The following is a 20,483-nucleotide window of genomic DNA, read 5'->3' as shown; positions in this document are numbered from 1 at the left end:
GGGAAGTTGCTGTACAACACAAGGAGCTCAACCTGGTTCTGAGGGGTAGGATGGTGTGTGTGTTGGGAGGGAGGTTCAAGAAGAAGGGTACATAGGTATTCTTATGGCTGATTCATGTTGTATGGCAGAGACCAACACAATATTGTAAAGCAATTACTCTCCAATTTAAAAAACATTTTTTAAATAAAGTTCACCTTTCCCCACCAGCACTGACTGTCACTGATGTCTGCCCATTACTGTCCTTGCATGACCCATTGGATTTGACCCACTCTCTGGTACCTGCCTGTGAACAGGGAATTCCTGTTTTTGTATGACTGAGGCAGCTGTACTTGTGAGACTACTGACCGCCCCCAGCAGGCTGCCTACAGAAGTGACCCTGCATGTGGGTATTTTAAAATGCTGTTTTGTGGGACTTCCTGGTGGTCCAGTGGTTAAGAATCCAGCTTGCAATGCAGGAGATTCAGGAGACACAGATCTATTCTCTGGGTGGGAAACAAGCATCTCACATGCAGTGGGGCAACTAAGCTATTGCACCACAAATGGAGAAAAGCCCCTTACAACCTTGAAGTCCCAGTGCATCATACACAAAGAATAATGTTTTGTGTGAGATGTTTTGTTCAGTGCATTAAGTCTTGAAATAACCAGCTAACCAGTTTCTTTATATTCTCCTTTTTCATATGCTACATTTCTCCATTTACAATCTGACTTTAGTAGTTTTTTAAAAAACTAACCTTTTCTAAGAATCTGAGTTTTGGTTTACTAATTCATTTAAAATACCCATTTTAAATAAACAGCTAAAGGTCAGTTTTCATTCCAATCCCAAAGAAAGAAAATGTCAAAGAATGCTCAAACTACCTCACAATTGCACTCATTTCCCACACTAGCAAAGTAATGCTCAAAATTCTCCAAGCCAGGCTTCAGCAATATGTGAACTGTGAACTTCCAGATGTTCAAGCTGGTTTTAGAAAAGGCAGAGGAACCAAAGATCAAATTGCCAACATCCGCTGGATCATGGAAAAAGCAAGAGAGTTCCAGAAAAAACATTCTATTTCTGCTTTATTGACTATGCCAAAGCCTTTGACTGTGTGGATCACAATAAACTGTGGAAAATTCTGAAAGAGATGGGAATACCAGACCACCTGACTTGCCTCCTGAGAAACCTATATGCAGGTCAGGAAGCAACAGTTAGGAGTGGACATGGAACAACAGACTGGTTCCAAATAGGAAAAGGAGTACATCAAGGCTGTAAATTGTCACCCTGCTTATTTAACGTCTATGCAGACTACATCATGAGAAACGCTGGGCTGGAAGAAGCACGAGCTGGAATCAAGATTGCCGGGAGAAATATCAATAACCTCAGATATGCAGATGACACCACCCTTATGGCAGAAAGTGAAGAGGAACTAAAAAGCCTGTTGATGAAAGTGAAAGAGGAGACTGAAAAAGTTGGCTTAAAGCTCAACATTCAGAAAACTAGTATCATGGCATCTGGTCCCATCACTTCATGGGAAATAGACAGGGAAACAGTGGAAAGTGTCAGACTTTATTTTGGGGGGCTCCAAAATCACTGAAGATGGTGATTGCAGCCATGAAATTAAAAGACACTTACTCCATGGAAGGAAAGTTATGACCAACCTAGATAGCATATTGAAAAGCAGAGATATTTTGCCAACAAAGGTCCGTCTAGTCAAGGCTATGGTTTTTCCTTTGGTCATGTATGGATGTGAGAGTTGGACTGTAAAGAAAGCTGAACGCCAAAGAATCGATGCTTTTGAACTGTGGTGTTGGAGAAGATTCTTGAGAGTCCCTTGGACTGCAAGGAGATCCAACCAGTCCATTCTAAAGATCAGTCCTGGGTGTTCATTGGAAGGACTGATGTTGAAGCTGAAACTCCAATGCTTTGGCCACCTCATGCAAAGAGCTGACTCATTTGAAAAAACCCTGATGCTGGGAGGGATTGGGGGCAGGAGGAGAAGGGGACGACAGAGGATGAGATGGCTGGATGGCATCACCGACTCGATGGACATGAGTTTACATAAACTCCAGGAGTTGGTGATGGTCAAGGAAGCCTGGCATGCTGCGATTCATGGGGTCACAAAGAGTCGGACACGACTGAGTGACTGAACTGAACTGAAAAAAACCTCTAGCACTTTAGGGTCCTCTGCACAGATATTTTATACAGCTGAGTCTCTAAGAGAGGCACTGCCAATCAAGCTGGTTTTAAAACTTTTTTCCCCAGATGTGTTATTTCTGGAGGATCCATTAAATACTACTGTTAGTAATTCTCTACTCACAATTTTCTACTATTGTAAGACGTACATTATGTAAAATTTACTGTGTTAACTATTGTTCAGTTCAGTTCAGTTCAGTCGCTGAGTCATGTCCGACATGAATTGCAGCACGCCAGGCCTCCCTGTCCATCACCAGCTCCTGGAGTTTACCCAAACTCGCTGCCATCCAGCCATCTCATCCTCTCTCGTCCCCTTCTCCTGCCCCCAATCCCTCCCAGCAGCACAGTCTTTTCCAATGAGTCAACTCTTTGCATGAGGTGGCCAAAGTACTGGAGTTTCAGCTTTAGCATCAGTCCTTCCAAAGAGCACCCAGGACTGATCTTTAGAATGGACTGGTTGGATCTCCTTGCATTCCAAGGGACTCTCATGAGTCTGCTCCAACACCACAGTTCAAAAACATCAATTCTTTGGCGCTCAGCTTTCTTCACAGTCCAACTCTCACATCCATACATGACCACTGGAAAAATCATAGCCTTGACTAGACGGACCTTTGTTGGCAAGGTAATGTCTTTGCTTTTGAATATGCTACCTAATTGGTCATAACTTTCCTTCCAAGGTGTAAGCGTCTTTTAATTTCATGGCTGCAATCACCCTCTGCAGTGATTTTGGAGCCCCCCAAAATAAAGTCTGACACTTTCCACTGTTTCCCTATTTCCCATGAAGTGATGGGACCAGATGCCATGATACTAGTTTTCTGAATGTTGAGCTTTAAGCCAACTTTTTCAGTCTCCTCTTTCACTTTCATCAACAGGCTTTTTAGTTCCTCTTCACTTTCTGCCATAAGGGTGGTGTCATCTGCATATCTGAGGTTATTGATATTTCTCCCGGCAATCTTGATTCCAGCTCGTGCTTCTTCCAGCCCAGCGTTTCTCATGATGTAGTCTGCATAGACGTTAAATAAGCAGGGTGACAATATACAGCCTTGATGTACTCCTTTTCCTATTTGGAACCAGTCTGTTGTTCCATGTCCACTCCTAACTGTTGCTTCCTGACCTGCATATAGGTTTCTCAAGAGGCAGGTCAGATGGTCTGGTATTCCAAGTATGCAGTTATGTCGAGTTGCATTAAGTATACATTTTTGGGTAGGTGTGGCAGCTATGAGGCTAGTGGAATGTTGGCTTCCCAACTAGGGATTAAACCTGGGCCCTGGGAATGAGAACACAGAGTACTTACCACTGGACTACCAGGGAATTCCCAAGTATATTCTTATTGTTATGCAACAATTGCCACTATCCATCTCGTGTTTTTTGTCATCCCAAATTGCTACTTGGTACTTACTAAATAATAACTTCTTCTTGTCCCTTAGTCTATTTCTGGTAACCACTGTTATACTTTCTATCTTGGTCTTTATGAAATAAATTCCTCTAGTTAAGTTATGGAGTTGGAACTATATATTAGACTTGGCCCTTTTGAACACCATGAATTGGAAATGCACAGGGTTGATATTCATAGGGACTTGGGGATAAGTACAAATTGGAGTTTTGACCTATGGAGATTCCTTCAGTTGGATATAAAGCCACCAGGGAAGCTCTCTATAGCACTAGAGCATTTTAAATTTATGTTTCTGTTTTCTGTGTTGGCCTGTACATGTGTGTTTATTACATGCCACAGGGGACTGTGTAATTACATCAAACAATGTTAAGAGTGATTTTGCAATATCTAGGTATCCTTTAATAACCATGAGAAGATATCCAATGGGAATTTGCTATATGTCTCAGGAAACTCAAACAAGGTCTCTGTATCATCCTAGAGGGGTGGGATGAGGGAGATGGGAGAGAGGTTCACAAGGGAGGGGATATACACCTATGGCTGATTCATGTTGAGGTTTGACAGAAAACAGCAAAATTCTGTAAAGCAATTATCCTTCGATTAAAAAATAAATTAAAAAAAATATTCGTGAGAAGAAATGCAGTATGTGTTAGTCACAAGTCACTGGGTTCCTCTGTGCAAGGTTCTATGCCATTGGTAATCAAAAGATACAGAAAATGCCCATGATGTGCAGAAACTCTCAAAAGGAGATCCTAATGAGACAATGTAGACTTTAAAGCATTTCTACATACAGGATTAATTGGATAAAACATTCTAGTCCTTCAAAATAGGAAAGGTTAGATGTGTCTCCACTTAATATTTCTATAAACCATATAAAGGAATGTTTGACAGAAATAAAAGAGATAGTACATTGTTCCATAGGGGGACTTAATCATCCTTCTCCCCATAATGTTTCTCCAAGCAATAGGGGATAATCAGGACATTCATGACAATGAGTAAGGGTTTAATACATGTGTACTGAATACTGTCTCTAGTAACTTAGAAAGTGCTTGTCTGGGGATAGAGGTGAGGGGATGGACTAGAACAGACAGTTGGTTTCAGGGGAAGATTATGTTCTGTATCTTTTTGTAGCTGGTGTTTACTCAAGTATGTTCAGTTTTCAAAACTCGTTGCCTGAATTCTTAAATGAGCATTTCATTGTACATGAAATATATCTCAACAACAAAAAGTAAAAATCCTATGCAGTCAGCAGGAAAATAAACAGATGTCTGACCTTGTTCAGTACAAGGTTTCCCAGTTTGAGGAATGTGATATTAAACAGAATCTCTACTGGGAAATAGCTGTTTGTGTGTGTCTGTGTGTGACTTCACAGTTAACAAATGACATATAAAATCTTTCCAAAAGAATGCCAGATCCTAATGCCAGACTCACAAACTTGATGTATGTGGTTTCAGGTTTTATACTTCTCATCCATGGTGTTATCATGATGGTGGGTTTGGTTCACACATAAGAACTGTGGAACTTTCCACCTTTGTCATTCTAATACCATTGGAGATGACCATTTTAGACTGCTCTTTGGTTTTTTATTTTGTTGAAGACTGAATTCCTAGTGGTGGTTCTCTGAGAAGACACACATCTATGGAGACCCATACAATACACAGATTTTGGAACAAGTCTGACTTGCCACTTCCCATCTACAAAGGTGAGTGGGAGAGGGCAGACCTATTTCAATTGTATGTTCTCAACCAAAACATTCTTGAAGTTGCCCAGTAGTTAAAATGTATTCAAAAGGTTTTGGGTGGAGATGGGGGATCATAACATTGTTTTTCTAATATTTTTTGGTAAAAAGGTATATTTATTTTCCTTTTCTGCTGTTATTTGCCCCAGACTACTTTGCCATTGTGCACGTGTCTGTAGTACATTCTCTTTTTTTCTTGCCTGCTTCACTTTTCCCATAACACTTTTGAACTGTTATATTTATCATTAGTTTATTAGCTACCTCCTATATTCCTAATAGATCATTTGGACTTTGTATATATATATATTTTTTTTTTTGCTTTTAATTTTTTATTGAAATAAAATACCACATACAGAAAGTACATATGAGTGTTTACCTCCATACATTTTCACTGTGGAACAGCCTCATGTGACCAGCACACTGACCAAAACAAAGAATGTTACTACCACCCCCATTGTCCCCTTCTGTACCCTTTCACACACTCACCTCCCAGAGTTAGAACTTTCCCAACATCTAATAGGACAGAATGAATTTTATGTCTTTGGTGATAACATTGATGGAATGTTATAGTGTCACTTTTTTAATTTAAATAAACTTCTAATTTTTGAAACAGTTCAGATTTTCCCAAGAAAATAAACAATACAGAAAGTTCCAGTGTACACCACACCAAGTTTTTTCTATGGGCACAAGGGAGCTTTCTAGGGTAATAGAAGTGTTCTAAAACTAGATTGTATTAAAGGTTGTATAACTATAAATTTACCAAAACCATTGATTTTATGCTTTCAGTGGCTGAATTTCATGATATATAAATGATCCTTCAATAAACCTGTTAAATATACTTTAAAAAAATTTTTCTGGACTGTCTCCAGGTGAATTGAAAAGTGTTACCTTTGTATTCAGCATACCTTATTACAGAGCAATATTATTATGGTTATTACTGTGTATTGCAAATAGATAGGGGGAAAATGGAAACAGTGACAGACTTTATTTTCTTGGGCTCCAAAATCACTGCAAATGATCACTGCATCCATGAAATTAAAATTGCTTGCTCCTTGGTAGAAAAGCTATGACAAAACTAGACAGCATATTAAAAGGCAGAGACATCACTTTGCTGACCAAGGTCCATCTAGTCAAAGCTGTGGTTTTTCTAGTAGTTGTGTGGATGTGAGTTGGGCCATAAAAAAGGCTGAGCCCCAAAGAATTGATGCTTTTGAACTGTGGTCCTGGAGAAAACTCTTAAGAGTCCCTTGGACAGCAAGATCAAACCAGTCAATCCTAAAGGAAATCAACCCTGAATGTTCATTGGAAGGACTGATAATGAAGCTCCAATACTTTGACAATCTGATGAGAAGAGACTCTGATGCTGGGAAGAGGAGAAGGGAGCAACAGGATGAGACAGTTAAATAGCATCATCAACTCAATAAACATGAGTTTGAGCAAACTCTGGGAGATAGTGAAGGACAGGGAAGACTGGTGTGCTACAGTCCATGGGATCACAAATAATTGGACATGACTGAACATAAAAAAATAAGAACAGTCTTGGTGTGTGAAGCTAATTATCAGTATTGTGTGATTTTCATTCCTATTCTTTTATAGAAAAACAACAAATTAAGGAGACAAATATCAACATTTGAGAGGATAATTGTGGGGAAAACAATGCCACCTTTTATATAAGTGCTTCAAATCTAATGTTGGAAATCACTGGAATGGCTCTAAGAAAGCTGGCCCAGGATAGAAATGTGTGGTCTGCAAATAGGAAAGAAAAGAAGGAATTACTGATGAGGGTGTTAAGGAGAAACTGATACAACAACAAATAAATGTCAGGAGCTTTGAGAATAGAAGAAACGAAGCATGTCTTTTAGGGTCAAAAAAGGATGAAGATGTTTAACTTCACAATGTGTCTTTGAGCCTCATGATGTCCATTTAGTTCTGAGGCCAGTGACCCATCATAGACAAGGAGCTCTGCTGAGGGGCCTTCCCAGATACCCCTTCACATCCCTGTTCCTCACACTGTAGATGAAGGGATTCACCATAAGGGTGACCACAGTGTACATCACAAAAGCAATAGAGCTTCTCTGGGAAGAATGGGTCATATCAGAACTGAAATAGACCCCAAGGCTTGTCCCATAGTACAAGGTGACCATAGAGAGGTGAGACCCACGGGTGGAAAAAGCTTTATGTTTTCCTGCTGCAGAGGACATTCTCATTAAAGAGGAGACAATTTGGGAGTAAGAGGATTCCAGTTAGGGGAAACACACCCAGCAGGGCAGTGACCACATATAAGCAGATGTTATTGATGAAAGTGTCAGAGCAAGCCACCTTGATAATCTGAGCCCGTTCACAGAAGAAATGTGGAATTTCAGTGTCAGTACAGAATGTCAGTTGCCTAAACAGAATATGAATCAGAGCAACCAGAAAATGATGAACCAACACGTCAGAAGAACCAGGAGGCAACACACACATGGGTTCATGATGACCATGTAGTGCAGGGGTTGGCAGATGGCCACAAACCAACCATAGGCCATTCCGGTCAGGAGAAGACCATCCATTCCTGCAAAAATCATTTTAAAAAATAAACCCGAGTGAAACATCCTGTGTAGGGGATGTCTTTGTTCTGTGACTGAATGTCACAAGCATCTTGGGGACAGTGGTGGAGACATAGCAAATATCAACAAAGGACTGGTGGGAGAGGAAGAAGTACATGAGGGTGTGGAGGTGGGAGTCAGAGCTGATGGCCAGGATGATGAGCAGGTTCCCAAGCATGGTGACCAGGTACATGGACAGTAACACTCCAAAGAGGAGGGGCTGCAGTTTAGGATGACCTGAGAGGTCCAGGAGGAGAAACATTCTCCCATATGGTTTCCTGCTCCCATGTAGCTGTGTGTCTGCTGGGGAACAAGACAAATGGAAGTTTCACCTAACAGCCAAGTGCCAACTCAGCTAGTTATCAGTTATGATTCCACCTTCTGGTTGATATCCTTTACACTCTATTAGTCCTTCTTGTGATAGTGATTCACCCAGTCAAATGGTAGGACCATTTGCATTTAAAATATTTTTTCAGCTAAAATATTTAGCTGAAAACTTTTTTATCTCCTATCACAAGTTCTAATTCTTTTGTTGTTGTTTTTATTAAAGTATAGTTGATTTATAATATGTTAATATCTGCTGTATAGCAAAGTGAATAAGTGAATTATATATTCTTTTTCATATTCTTTTCCATTGTGATTTAAGTGATTTATCTCAGGATATTAATTTTAGTTTCCTGTGCTGTACAGCAGGAACTTGTTTATTCACTGGTTCTAATTCTATATGAAGCTATAGACATGAACTGATTTTTATAGTATGACAGTTGCAAATGATTAAAGACATTTAATATTGCTACATGATAATCTTTTTAAAACTCTATAGCTCTTTCATTCAAATAGTTTAATAATAGTTTTTAGGACATAGTATCCCAACTCAGACAAAATTAATTCTATGACTTGATCCTCCCTGTTATTGTGACAGTTAATGCTTAATTTAAATTCCCTTTTTTTTTTTAATTTATAAAGGTATGGTTACTCGGGACTTCCTGCTAGTACAGTGGATAGAATCTATCTGCCAATACAGTGGACATGGGTTCAATCCCTGGTCCAGAAGATTCTGATGCCATGAGGCAACTAAGCCCATGTGCCACAACTACTGAGTCTGTGTGCCGTAACTACTGAAACCCATGCACCTAGAGCCTGTGCTCTGCAATGAGAGAAGCCACCAGAATGAGAAGCCTATGCACCACAAAAAAGAGTAGTCCCTGCTCACCACAACTAGAGAAAGCACTACGGGAAGCCACAAGGTCCAGTTCAACCAAAAAAAAAAAAAAAAATCGTTACTACCTTCTTTGTGAGAATTAAAAAGACCCTTGTGGCAGAGGAGGATCCCAGGAAGTGATGGCTGCTATTATTACTATTACTTTTGTGACAGTTATTAATATTTTTGATACATAACTTTTCAAATTATAGAGATGTCATTCAGATAATGGGATCTTGAGTGCAAGTTCCTTGAATAGAATTTTGCTTCACCAACTTAAGGTCTGTGTGACCTTGACAAAGTTTCTTAACCTGTCTTAGCTGTAAATACCTCACCCCTACAACAGGAATAATAAATATCCCCTACATTGTAAGACTGATGAGTTAATTAAATGAGATGATGCATGTAATTTTCCTAGCATGGTTCTTGTGACAAATAGCAGGCATTTGATAAATGTCAGTGTCTAACAATATGTCTTGCATGAGTATCACTGATCATTATTCCCCTTAAACAGGGGCAGCCATCAAAGATCATTCTGGGGACTTCCCTGGTAGTTGAGATTTCACACTTTCAGTGCAGAGGGTTACCAAGATGGAAACTTGGCAGGGGAGCTAGATCCCATATGCCACAATTTAGAATTGGAATGTCCCAACTAAAGATCCCAAATGCCACAGCTAATCACCAGTTCAGATATATATATATATACACACACATTATATATATAATATACATAATATATATCACTATTTAGAAAATTTTAATGTAAAATGTTCCAAGCTTCTATAAAAAAGTCAAACAAGATGATGACCTAGCATGGTGATTGGTGTCAAACAGATTCGTGGCCTCCAAAGGAGATTTCATTCTGGGACCAAAAGACATAGGCTCAGTCACTCAGGGCTTCGTGTAGCAAAGTTTATTAAAGTAACAGTGATAGAGAAAGCTTCCAGCAAAGACACTGCAAAGGACAGAAGAGTGCCCACATCATGAATTTTAGCAGGGTTTTATATACCTTTCAGCTGGCTGCTGAGAATAGATATAAAGACTACCTCAAGTTTGTAAAATTTCTACCAGACCCTTTCCCAAGGCATGCATCCTGAGATAACATTAGTACAGTGAGATGAGCCAGAAGGAACAGGTTCCGGATGAGATATGGTGTTGCTTGAGAAGCAGGTTCCCAGGCAAAATAGATTGTTAAAATTATTAACATAGAACCTAAGAAAAGCATACTTATGAGCTTATGATCTAAAGAAAGGTGAGATACATTACTGCACTATTAACACAAAGCTTAAGGGAGCCATGTCCCTTATGACTAAGGCGAAAGAATTTTAAAAGAATGCTCTCCTCTTCCTTCTCCTTGAGGGTAACTGCCTAAGCTTTAGCTCTCTAAGTCATCCTGAAAAAATAAGACAAATTTAGGATGATTATAAATGTTTACAGTCTCCATGACAGAAAAAATGCTCAGTACTATTATACCTAGAGAATGCAAGTAACATTTTTTTAAATAAATTGAGAATTTACTAAACAATAGTATACTCAGAAGGAAGAGTGGACAGGGTCATGTGAACAGCTGCCGAGAATACAATTAAGAGAAAAAAAAATCATTGAGAGCAAATTTAGTCTGGAGAGGTGGATAGAAAAGACCTCTCTGAAATAAGAATACTGAGCTCTGAGAAGAGGGACAGGTAATTGCTAATCAGAGGAAATAAGGGAAGGGCAAGCATTTTGGCCTGAGAGAACAGAATTCACAGTTGCCCTGGGGTTGGTGAGCTTGGTAATGGAAGGGATATGAGCATCCAGTGAGATGAGAACAGGGTGAGGGTGAGGAGGACAGAGCGTGAGGCCCACAAGTCAAGTATCCTGTACTATTCTTGATGTGACTCTCATGTCGGTAATTTTATATTTATTTGTGGGTCAGAGGTCGTGACCATTTTTACTCATTATTGTGTTTCCAGTGACCTACATGGTGCTAGCACATATTAGGTGCTCAACACAGGCAAGTGTTAGATATGTAATAAAGACTGAGACCATTAAGTATCAACTGTAACACACACAAAGGACCCTCCAAGCCCACTATATGCCTGAATATAGACATAGAATAGTAAAATTAGAGTACACTCACACATATATTTTAAAAGAATAATATATCGTGAACAAGTAACTCTTACTCTAAAAATGTAATTCTGCTTATTACTGGGATGTTTGCTATCATAATTTATCTCAAAAATAGGTCAGTGGAGAGCAATCATAACCATAATTACAGTCTAAAATGCGTTTGAGGGAATGTAAGAGCCATTACTGTGGTTAGCAGCCAGGACAGAGCCTCTCACTAGATAAGGAAGCTAAGGATCATTTCTTAAGTCAGTAAAGAATATACATTTTAAGACTACAGCCAACTGGATATTCTACATTAAACACTAAATCTTTGTGTTTAATTCATGAAGAGGACAAGGCAGTCTACTCCTTGATATTCTCTTAAACACTTAAAGAGAATGGTAAAATGAGCCAATGAAATGAGTACCGAATGTCAGTAATAATTACATTGTTTGTAGATTGTGGACAAAGTGGACACAGTGTGGACACAGTGAGGTGGGTAAGGTGAAACATCAATATAGAGAACTAAAGTACCTGCTAACTATAGACTTCCCCTTCATAGACTAAATAACTATGGGACTGTCCCAGCCTCATTATTCTAGAGGTAAAACCCAATACCCACCATCTTGCTTTGTTTCCTTCTTACTCCACCAGCCTTTACTGGAACACCGTCTCTGATGCTTATCAGCGAAGCTTTCTTGTTATCTGCAGTCAGTCCTGCGGAAACCCATTTGGGTTTTCACCAAGGCTGGGGTCACAGAACTATAGCAAAGGGGCAACAGTACATATTGTTATCTCAAGGGCTATATTCTCCTCATTACCAAAGTTGTGTGTGTAGGCAGCAGTGGGAGAAAAAGGTATGTTCTCCAAGGAGAAATTCTTTGACTTGACTTCAAAGTGACCAGGTATCCCCTAAAGAATGTTTAATTCCTACAAGAACTAAAACATGGAGTCCTTTATTGATATTAGGGAGGGCTCCAGGTGGTGGTGCTACTGGTTAAGAACCCGCCTGCCAGCGCAAGAGACATAAGAGATGCAGGTTCTATCCCTGGGTCTGGAAGATCCCCTGGAGTAGGAAATGGCAACTTGCTCCAGTATTCTTGCCTGGAAAATTCCATGGACAGAGGAGCCTGTCGGGCTACCATCCATGGGGTTGCAGAGTCAAACATGACTGAGCACAGCACATGCTGAGGGGCAGGGGCCACAATTAACCAGGTAGATTCAGCTGAAGAGAGTATTGAGGAGATACAATGTGACAAACAAATCATCTGTAAAGTTTATCAAGAAAGGGGAGGGCAGAGATAAAACATAGAATAAACGGAGTATCTAAAATGGGAGGGTTAAAACTAAAATTTAAGGGAAGTTATGGGAATACATTTAAGTTCAAGAAGAATGATGGTATGTAGTGCAAGCCTTTAAATACACAGGCATGTCTGGGTACATACATACTTCACAGGATGCACCATACACTTCTAAACCAACAGATAGCATAATGTGCTCTATCTCCAGCTTATAGGATATGGATGCAGAAATCAAGGATGGGAAGCTGAAGTGAACCCTTGTAATATCACTCCTGGTAAGACATGTGAGGAGTCTGTGCTCCAGCTCTACATACGTATGGCCTTTGCAGCTTTGGATGCCTGGACACCAAAAATGTAACAGTTCTAGAGACATGACAAAAGTCCCATTGAACTTTTTTTTTTTTTTTTTTTGTCATGCTGCCTGGATTGCAGGGTCTGAGTTCACCACCAAGGACTGAATATGGGCCCGTGGCAATGAAAGTGCCAAGTCCTAACCTCTGGACCACCAGGGAATTCCTGCCACTGAACTTCAAGCTGTGCTGAAAAGTGAAACTATTGGTCATTCAGTTATGTCTGACTCTTTACGACCCCATGGACTGCAGCCCACAAGGCTCCTCTGTCCACTGTCCATGGGCTTCTCCAGGCAAAAATATTGGAGTAGGTTGCCATTTCCTCAGTCAGTGGCTGGGAGCAGGAGCAACCTCAGGGCAAACACAGTGGTGGATACAGATGGTCGTCACTTATGCTCCCACGGCAAGAGATCTGAGTGGTGTAATCTCAGGTGAGGCTGCTTTCTTTAGTTGAGGGCAGTTATCATAGAGAAGGCTCAGGGCTCTTGATCTCTATGCTTGGAAAAATAAGACTTTAATTCTGAAGGGAGAAATGGGCAACACAGCACAGGATTCGCTACAATGAATCCTATTAGCCATTTGGAGTGCGATCTTCAACAACATGGACAGTGTTCCTGGAGAGCTTATTTGTGATTAATGGGGGTCAGGAGTTGGAAATGACTTTTCTTGGGAAGTGAGGGACAAACCAAGAACAGAAGCATCCTAAGTAAGGCTCAGCCAAGCATGTCTGTCTTCTTGGCCTGTTTCTCTATAAAAATCCAATTCTCTCTCCCTACTACTGCCAAGAAACAGACCAACACATGCCACTGCCAAGTAGATATTAGTGGGGTGTTTCACAGGCACATCCAACTGAACCTCTCCAAGAACAAACCTACATTTTTTTTCTTCCTTCCTTCCTTTTCCTCAAACATGTTATATCAGAATGAGTAACACCATAGATGACGTGAACAGATCCACACATGGAATTGTTCTAGATAGTTAAGTAATAACATATTAAAATATTTTTCCTAATTATTAGGATTTATCACAAAATCTGGTTTTACCATTTATTTATGTATTATTTTATTTCCTTTCTCCCAGTAGAATATAATCTCAATGAAATTTGTGCCTTTATTTTGTTCCAAGTCTTATACCAGTACCTAGAAGATAATATTTAATAAATGTTTAAAGGCATGAGTCAATCAAACCATTGCTATTATTAGCATCAGAAAGAAACTGGTTTCATCTTTTGTGGGGAAAAAAAGGAAAAAATAGAAAAAAAAAATGAACTTGGGAGCAGAGAAATGTTCCAATTTTCTTCTTTTCTAGTTTTTGCCAGATACTAAACATCGGAGAAGGGGATGACAGAGGATGAGATGGCTGGATGGCATCACCGACTTGATGGACGTGAGTTTGAGTGAACTCCGGGAGTTGGTGATGGACAGGGAGGCCTGGCGTGCTGCGGTTCATGGGGTCACAAAGAGTCGGACATGACTGAGCGACTGAACTGAACTGAAACATCACCTACACAAATTGAACATTTGTAACTATCAAAAATTTGTTTAATGGCTGCAGTTCATCTGTTAATCTCAGAATGTCTTGTTTTCCATATATCTTTTAATGACATGCAGCTGTTAGGTAATTTTTGTCTCTAAGGAAAAATCCCAAATCTAATAACAGTGTAAAGAAATATAAAGAGAAAAACACCACAGTCAACATAGCATCAGGTTCCTCTTTTTCAGCATGTTTTTCATATGACTAACAATAATATTACACTTATTTAATAATATTACACTTATTTGGGTACTATTATGGACTGAACTGTGTTCACTCAAAATTTTATGTTGATATCCTTATTCCCAGGGCCTCAGAATGTGACTGTATTTGGAGAAAGTGCCTTTCAAAAGGTAGTTAATTTTAACATGAAGTCACCAGGGTGAACCTTAATTCAATCGCCCTGGTGTTCTTATAAGAAGTGGAAGTCAGAACACACAGAGAGGCCAGGGAAACCTGCACGAAGGGAGGACCAGGTTCAGAATCGGCATGACAGTGGCCATCTGCAATCCAAGTGAAATGGAGCAGGACGTTATGGTCTGTGCTCCCCCCATGTCCTCAGCCTACCTTTTGTCTGTGGAACAACTTTAGCCAAAGAATAAGCTTAATCAGAGAAATGAAAAAATGCAGAAACAAAGGAAAACTGTCAAAGGAGGCCAAGTAATAATAGTTAATAGTCATATTAAGCAGAGTCAAGGACATTTAGTTCCTCCTCAAGGGCTATTATAGATGATACCCTGAGCAGTATCCTGTGAGGTATCTTGTAGATACTGAACTGCACATCAGGTGGAAGAAGTTAACTACCTGATGACCAGACTGTAGTCATGATATAAACTGTCACAGTTCCAAGAACTGCCATCAAGGAAATGGGAACAAACCGATCCTGCAACTGAAGATTAACTACTTAAACAAGATGAATCTGATTAGGACACCACATGACCAATTTCAAGGAGATTATCAGAGCTGACTGTACTATATCTGCATGTAGGCCCCTCCCTCTGTCTATAAAAGCTCTTGCCCACTGATTGTCAGTGCAGGAAGTCAGCCTTCTGCTAAGCATCTGCCCTCCCCCTGCCACCCTGCTGGTTGCCAGCATCCAAAGTAAAGCAAACTTTCCTTTCCACCAATCTCACTTGTCTATTGGCTTTTGAGAGGTCAGCTGCTGGACCCCACAAGGAGACAGGCCTCAGAGGAAACCAACTCTGGTGGGACCTTGACGTTGAACTTCCAGACTCTAGGATTGTTAGAAAATATATTTCCATTGTGTAAGTCACCCAGTCTAGCATTATTAGGATAAGGCAAGCACCATTTCAAAATCCTCTTGCTACAGCTGTTACTTGAGCCATGTCTCCTGTAATTATTTCAATGGAAGTTGTGACAACTTTTTTGCTCAGCCCCAGCTACACACCTTGCCAGTCAGTTCAGTTCAGTTGCTCAATTATGTCCGACTCTTGGTGACTCCATGAACCGCAGCACGCCAGGCCACCCTGTCCATCACCAACTCCCAGAGTCCACCCAAACCCATGTCCATCAAGTCAGTGATGCCATCCAACCATCTCATCCTCTGTCATCCCCTTCTCCTCCAGCCCTCAATCCCTCCCATCATCAGGGTATTTTCAAATGAGTCAGCTCTTCGCATCAGGTGGCCAAAGTAGCGGAGTTTCAGCTTCAAAATCAGTCCTACCAATGAACACCCAGGACTGATCTCCGCACATGCCAAACACCTCCTGCTTTCTGCCCTGAAACTTCTGATACCAAATTATGGGACATTTGAGGGAATCTGCTCTGTATTCAGAAGTGTGCAACTCAGACATAAAGAGATGCTAATCTCTCTAGGACCATCTCTGGCCCATAGAAAGCATGAGCTGAGGTCTTTTCATCTATTGAGTGGAAAGTTCTGGGACACATATCATGTTGTACCTCAGGAAGGTTTGGTGGGATTTAGTAGCAGTCATCAATAAAAGCAGTCATTATTATTTTGATTCCTTAATTGATACGGTTTTCCTTCCTTCCCTAGTAGATAATAATAGGAGATATATACAACAAATACATACATATTTGTTCTGTTTCTCTGGATAACCCTAACAACAAGGCCCAAGAGAAATGAAAATATGTTTGAATATATATGGGTTTTCATAGCACCATTATTCATAATATGCACAAAGTGGAAACAATCCAAATATTCATCAATTTATAAGTAAATAAAACAATATATTCACTGCTGCTGCTGCTAAGTCGCTTCAGTCGTGTCCGACTCTGTGCGACCCCATAGACGGCAGCCCACCAGGCTCCCCTGTCCCTGGGATTCTCCAGGCAAGAACACTGGAGTGGGTTGCCATTTCCTTCTCCAATGCATGAAAGTGAAAAGTGAAAGTGAAGTCGCTCAGTTGTGCCAACTCTTAGCGACCCCATGGGCTGCAGCCCACCAGGCTCCTCCATCCATGGGATTTTCCAGGCAAGAGTACTGGAGTGGGGTGCCATTACCTTCTCCAATATTCATACTATGGAATATCATTCTGAAATACAAAGAAATTATATATGCTACAACACGTATGAATCTTGAAAAATATACTAAGTGGAAAAATTACTAATGAAAGGTTTCATGATCTTATTTACATGAAATGTCTAGAAAAGGTAAATGGATAGAGACAGAAGGTGGAATCATGGCAGCATGGATGTTAAGTGTCTAGGAATATGGGGGTGTAACAACCAAAGGGTACTTTATAATGGAACCAAAATTCCATTATATTTTTACAACTAGGTTTTAAAATAACATAAATCTGTTGTTATCAAAGAGTCTGATACAGGTATAAGTAAATATTACTGACACAGAAGAGTCTAAAACCTGAATTAAGTATATACAGGAATTTATTGAATAAAGGTGAAATTTCAAATTAGTATGTCAAGGATCCGCTCTCTGGAGGAAAAAACATAATTGTATCCACTACCCCGTGTGTGTGTGTGTGTGTGTGTGTGTGTGTGTGTTAGTTACTCAGTTGTGTCTGACTCTCTGTGACGCCATGGACTGCAACCCGCCAGGTTCCTCTGTCCATGGAATTCTCCAGACAAGAATACTGCAGTGGGTTGCCATTTCCTTCTCCAATGCGAATTTTAGTAGTAGTTAGTCACTAAGCCGTGTCCGACTCTTGCAACCCCACAGACTGTAGCCTGCCAGGTCCCTCTGTCCATGGGATTCTCCAGGCAAGAACAGTGGAGTGGGTTGCCATTTCCTTCTCCACCACTACCCCATAACACATGCCAAAACACATTCTTTCACGATTAAAATGTCCGTAAAAATATAAATTTTAAAAGAAAATTAGAAAATCTGTATGTAACCTAGAGTTGGAAGAGAATTTTTAAGGAAGGCTAGGAGAAAACCCAGAGGGTTTTTTTTTTGTGTTTTTTTGGTTTGTTTGTTTTTTTAAAGAAGAGAGTCCTCTGGCTATGTAAAAAGTGAATATCTCATTTGCAACTGATGAAACATTAACATGGCAAAACAATTATCAGTTTAACAGACGCATAAAACACATTTGATAAGGCACATAAGCAATTTTCGTAAATGTGCTAACAAGTAGGATTTCAAAATACCTTTATAAATTCCTCTGCGGCCACCCACTAAAATATACATTAAACATGATTAATGAGAAAACAGAACTATTTCTGAATGAGTGAAGAAGTCCTGGTTATCAGAGCTGTTTCTCGGGTAGGAGGCCCTAGACGGTATGGTAAGATCGAAAAAATAAAAAACCGAAATACATACTTGAACACAATATATACAAAGGTTACAGGAAAATGTCACTACTTAGAATACTCAAAGGAGTCAATAATTTAAGTTTAGCACGGTGTCCTAACTTTATACAAAGAAGGCAAAAATAAACGTTAAATATGAGATTGATTGAATAGAGGAGATAGACCATATCTCGGGTTGACAGGTTTATCAATATAGGAGACTAAGGGCTCCAGGGAGCTGAGAACAGACAGGTACAAAAGCTTTCGAGTACCATCCATTTGGATGCCTCGCCCTTCTGACCCCTAAACTGGGGAGTGCGCCTCTTCTCGCCTCCCCATCACTTCCGGGCATGCGTCCCGCCCTCCACTCGGAGCTCCGCCCACGAGCCTAGTTTTAGCCTCGGAATCCTCCACTGGGAGTGTTTCTGCTTCCAGCCCCGCCCCCCAACCCCCCACCCACTGAATCGACTGCAAGACCCCTCACCCGCAACGTTGGGAGAAACTGCAATTTTCTCTGCATTGGCTGAATTTGAGTGACAGTCCCAATCTCAGAACTCCACCCCGCCACGGCCGAAGTAGGAAACGGAAGTGGCGTCACTGTGTGTCGGTCTTCCGTCCGGCGGCTCCGTGCTTCTAGGAGGGAGTGGTTTTGGTCGTCCTGTGTTTCAGCGTGTCCTTGGTGAGGCTCGCGTTCAGGAAGGGCTGTGGGATACAAGGAGCGCGTTAAAGGACAGGTTTGGTCCGAGTTTTCGAGAGGTCTCCTTGGGCAGGCCTGGCCCCTCTCTCTTACATCCTTCGGGACCTAAGGCCCCGCTTTCATCCAGGTCGTAAGGGGAGTTTTCGGGGTGTTGTCATTCACTGTGCTTCCCTAATCGAAAGCCTTTGTGACTTTGGTTCTTGAGATCATGAATATCCACTGTTTGATTCAGGTTACTCAGGCCCCTGCACCTTCTGGTTATCTTGAAGTTAGTGATCCTGCTGTATTCCTCTTGAGTATGAAGATGTTCACTTGAAAATGAAAGAGTTGGGTTTATTCAGTGTTTTACCTGGGGACTGTTGCCCAGGAGTCAGCCTCTGAGATAGCTCTGAGAAATTATTTTGAAGAGATGAGGTGGGATGTTAGTATATATGTGATTCGGGGGAAGGGTATGGGTAATTTTCCACGAAAAGTTAATCTAAGAAAGAGTTGGACCACTTTATTTGAGCCAGATTTGAGGATTCCAACCCTGGAAGAGCATCTCAGAAGGCTCTTGTGTGTGTATGTGTAACGGAATCTTCTTTGAGTACATCTAAAACGAACACTTCATTGTATTTCAAGTCATATCCGACTCTTGAGACTCCCATGGACTGTAGCCTGCCAGGATCCTCTGTCCGTGGGGTTCTCCAAGCAAGAATACTGGCATGAGTAGCCACTCCCTTCTCCAGAGGATCTTCCTGGCTCAGGGATCTGCATTGCAGGCATATACCATGTGAGCCACCAAGGAAGCCCAATATATACTATAGTATTAAGCATGTAATCTATTTAAAATGAGATTTTTTATGTTGCTTATTTCATTTAAAGTGTCCAAAATTAGCTGCACCCTAAATTTTTATCAGATGTACTTCATTAGTGTGCATTTAGGATCTTATTTTCACAACCAGGGATTGAACCCATGACCCCTGCAGTGGAAGTGCAGAGTTTTAATCACTCAACCAGCAGGGAAATCCCTTGATTAGTGTTTAAAGTGAAAGTCGCTCAGTCATGTTGGACTCTTTGAGACCCCATGGACTATACAGTCAATGGAATTCTCCAGGCCAGAATACTGGAGTGGGTAGCCCATTCCCTTCTCCAAGGGATCTTCCCAACCCAGGTCTCCAGCATTGCACGCAGATTCTTTATCAGCTGAGCCACCAGGGAAGCCCAGATTAGTGTTTAGACCATATGCAATATACAGTTGAAAGAGCAAATTCAAACACTGAAGTTATTCCAAATATAAAACGGACTTAAAAGGTCCTAGTGAGATAGTTGGTGCATAATGGTTGTCAATAAATGGCAGTTGATGATACTGATACTCTTGTTGTAGAGCATAGAGTTTTAGTAGCTTTCATATATGTCCTCTGCACAAAAGGAGCTAATTTATCATGTTGATGACTGATAATTAGTATTTGTTGATTTGTGCTTGATACGAAGCTGAGCTCCAGATAACCGTATCTTCAGAGGGATGGAGATGGCCCTATCCACTTACATTCTTAAGCTACCCTGAAATGATCGTGATTCAGGAAAGAGTATGCAAATTTCACTATCAGTCTTGCAGCATAGCAGCCTATCATATGCCCCATGGTAATTTGTCATTAATGCTTTTTTTTTTTCCCAGAGACTCAGCTTTGGGTTCTGTTTTTTAAATACAGATTTCTT

The 20,483-nt window shown here is 40.6% G+C and overlaps 1 protein-coding gene and 2 long non-coding RNA genes across 14 annotated transcripts in view; 2 read left to right on the top strand and 1 right to left on the bottom strand.

Annotated features, from left to right (window-relative positions):
• Positions 1-20,483, top strand: part of LOC102403487 (zinc finger protein 266) — a 66,856-nt gene that overhangs the window by 28,304 nt on the left and 18,069 nt on the right. For 2 of the 12 annotated variants that reach the window (XM_025293571.3, XM_025293572.3), the window contains exon 1: positions 18,620-18,767. The exons of 1 other annotated variant lie outside the window; for it this stretch is intronic. The gene's annotated coding sequence lies outside the window, so the exon portion shown is untranslated. Of the gene's footprint in view, positions 1-18,594; positions 18,823-20,483 lie in introns of those variants that run through there. 9 more of the 12 variants (XM_045161869.1, XM_025293575.3, XM_025293573.3 and 6 more) reach the window with 7 other exon arrangements.
• On the top strand, positions 3,236-9,490 carry LOC123464568. The gene is made up of 2 exons (XR_006639602.1): positions 3,236-5,262; positions 8,850-9,490. It is a non-coding gene; the product is annotated as an uncharacterized LOC123464568 (long non-coding RNA).
• On the bottom strand, positions 9,986-18,661 carry LOC102404871. Its single transcript, XR_006553619.2, has 2 exons — positions 18,573-18,661; positions 9,986-11,937 (listed from the first exon to the last, which is right to left on the bottom strand). It is a non-coding gene; the product is annotated as an uncharacterized LOC102404871 (long non-coding RNA).

Source organism: Bubalus bubalis, chromosome 9 (assembly GCF_019923935.1).
Source record: "Bubalus bubalis isolate 160015118507 breed Murrah chromosome 9, NDDB_SH_1, whole genome shotgun sequence".
In the NCBI taxonomy this organism is placed as follows: domain Eukaryota; kingdom Metazoa; phylum Chordata; class Mammalia; order Artiodactyla; family Bovidae; genus Bubalus; species Bubalus bubalis.
This window is presented reverse-complemented; position numbering and strand designations above follow the sequence as displayed.